This window comes from Nycticebus coucang, chromosome 14 (genome assembly GCF_027406575.1).
Source record: "Nycticebus coucang isolate mNycCou1 chromosome 14, mNycCou1.pri, whole genome shotgun sequence".
Lineage (NCBI taxonomy): Eukaryota > Metazoa > Chordata > Mammalia > Primates > Lorisidae > Nycticebus > Nycticebus coucang.
Window position 1 is genome coordinate 87,487,567 of NC_069793.1, and position 3,257 is coordinate 87,490,823.

The following is a 3,257-nucleotide window of genomic DNA, read 5'->3' on the forward strand; positions in this document are numbered from 1 at the left end:
TGAAGCTAGTTAAGTCATTAGAAGTGTTGCTTCTGTTCCTGTTGTACCACTGACAAAAACTAATTGTGAATGTGTTTCCAACAACCTGTGTTGTGTAGGCCAGCATTATAAAGAAAAGGATAAAGAAACAGGAGCTCTGTGGGTAAGTAAGGGATCTCAATTTCATCAGTAAAATTTACCTGTGAGAAAAGGGACATTTATGTAAATTATTTTAATAGTTTTTGCATAGCATTAAAAGGCACCACTGGTTTGGGGACAAAAATGAAAAGTGAATAAAAATTTCAATTTAAAAACAGATAAAGTGTGAGAGACATCTATAAAAAGAGTAAAAGTTGAAAGCTTTGTGTTAGTTATACCTACATTCAATCCTTACGTCGGCCACTTAACTCCAGCATGGTTGGTCAATCTATTTTTCTTTAGGAAAATTAGATATATAGATAGTATTAACTTTGTCACAGAATTATTATTATAGTTAAATGAAATTGTAAGTGTAATGCCCTCCATATACAGTTTGTTATGCAAGTTCTAAATCAATAGTTTTTCCTCATTATCTTTTCAGTTGCTAGATCAAAATATCCTAGGACTGAAATGGTTCCTAGAGACCATTTAGTCCTGTTTCAAACTCCCACTAGACACTTTATTCCCTTGATAATTTACTTAATAGTAGATGACTATTAGAGAAGGCACATAATTTTGACTACTTTGTAACAGTTAGTGAAACTTAGGTTAACACTTGTACTACAACTATAATTAGAAGTATTGCTGAAATTTTTTTCTGAAAATCCTTTATTTATATAGGGAAATAAATATAAACAAATATTCTCTTCCTCAAATGGTGCTCTCTAATCTCACTTTATATTCAAGATAAATGACAGTTTAAAAATGTCATATATAAAAAGAAAAGTGAACAGAGGCTGAAGTTATCTCAAGATCAAGTAGTTTCATACATAAAAGCAGACAATATACACAAAAGGTACTCTCTAGAGAAGACATTATAATCAAGCATGTAACATGTTCATCATTTAATAAAAATCATTGGACAAACAAGCTGGAAAAATGTGATCTAGTAGGACGAGGGAAATGTTTTATATTTTGATGAGATGGTATTTACATGGAGTATGTTTTTCCAAGTTCATCAATATTATCTATTACAATTACTATCTATAAATTTCACTGTATAAAAACTTTAGCTTATTTATTTTTTTAAAGTTAAAGGATCCAAGTGAGCTCCTGTTTTATACCTTCAATAAAAACTGATATTGGGCTTAACCAAATATTGAAGAGGCAAACAGTAACTAAGTCTTTTATATAGTATAACCAGTGTTGAAGCGGAAAAATGAAGTCTTCAGGGTGGGAAGGAAGGTGACTGAAAATGCTTTATTGTAGATTCTCAGGAGTTGTTCATGGCATTGTCTCTTGGTGTCTTTAAATTTTGGATTTTTTTGGGAACCATTTTCAATAGTTTTAAAAATCATTAAATGTACTCTTGCAGGTGGTTTCAAAATTTCTAGAATGTTTGCAGTATAGAAAATTCTGTAATGTTGACAACCCCTTAGAATGTATTTGAGTGGTTTAATGCCATAATACATTCTCTTAACAGTTTCACTATGTTCTATTTTCATGTTGTTTTGGGGCAAGTGGTAAAATCTATACTTGACAAAGATATTTGTCTTTAAATTTTGCTCTTCATTCCTATTTTTATATCATAATTTTGTGGTTTATTTTTTGGAGCTCTATGTTAGATTCTAACTGACAGCTTGGTCCAGGGGTGGACTGGCTATTCTGTGAGCACAGAGAGTCCAGGTGCAACTGAGGCTTGGGATGATAAAGAACGTTATGTTGGCATGGAAGCAGGAGGTAGCAGATTGAAACAAAAGGAGAGAAAATGTATTTGTTCAAGATGAAGGCTACGAGTAAATCCTTAGAATAGGGAAAAATTTGTTCTTAAGGTGGGGCAGGAAACAAAACTATACATTCAGTGCAAAAAGTGAATCAAAATTTATGTTGGATGACTGCTAGAGATTAACCTTAAGAATGAGGTCCTATTGTATTAAGATACATTGGATATCAGAGGAACACCATATAGCTTCAGAAAACTGGAGGTGATATCCAGGGTGCACTTGGAACAGGTCAGAAAGGGAGCTCTTTGGACAGCTGACGTTATGTTCTATCACCATGAGATCTATTTTCCTTCTTACAGAGATTATACTCTGAGTGTGTCATTCAAGATCATGATTGAAGGGAAGAGTCAATCACCTTTTTTGGTAAATGCAAGAAGCGACACCCCTAATCAACAGAGTGGTGGATGTGAAACTATGAACAAATGAATTTGAGCTAAGAATAATTTTCATGCAGTTAAATATCAGAGCAATAGGGAAAAATACATCTAAGAGTCACTTTTAGCTAAATAGGGAAGAATTTTTATAGTTTCATGTCTTAAGTTTAAATCTTTTATCCAGTGAGAGTCAATTTTTGTTAATGGTGAAATGTGTGGGTCCCGTTTCAGTCTTCTGCAAGTCACCATCCAGTTCTCCCAGCACCGTTTGTTAAATAGGGAATCTTTCCCCCAGTTTTCATTTTTTGATGGGCTTATCAAAGATCAAATGATAAGTGTCTGGGTTCATCCATTGTACCCCATAAATACCTTCATGTATACATGATTTACCTCTTTATGACTTAAAAAAAAAGGAAAAAAAGAACATGAAAATATCTGTCAAGAATATCAAAATAACCTGGTTCTTTGTACCCTCTATGATTCCCCAATAATAAAAAGAGAATACCAAAAAAAAGGACTATGTTAATTTCAAGCTTCCTTAATATTATCAATACTTAAAATGAAAGTAAATAAAGTAAAAAAAGTAAAATCCTACACAGAATTTGATAATTGTGTAAGTGCTACACAAAACACTTTACAATAAATATGCAAATATAAATGTCATAGTGTCTGATTAGCTATGACAGAATCTTTATTTTAATAAAACCCAAAAATAATTTGGAGTTTTACACAATATATTTTAATTTATTGATGAAATATCAGCATTATAATTATAAAATTTAATTTAATTCAGTCATCTATTTGAGAAGAACATTTGTGCGTATATATTCAACCAACATCAAAGCTGATGGGAGTTTTAAGCTAAATTTCATCCTGGTTTTTAATATTGGAGCTCTCAAACCACAAGTTTAATTTTTAATGCTAAAAATAAATACTGATACTCACATTAAATAGTGACAGAACTTCTTCGATCCTTTCTATT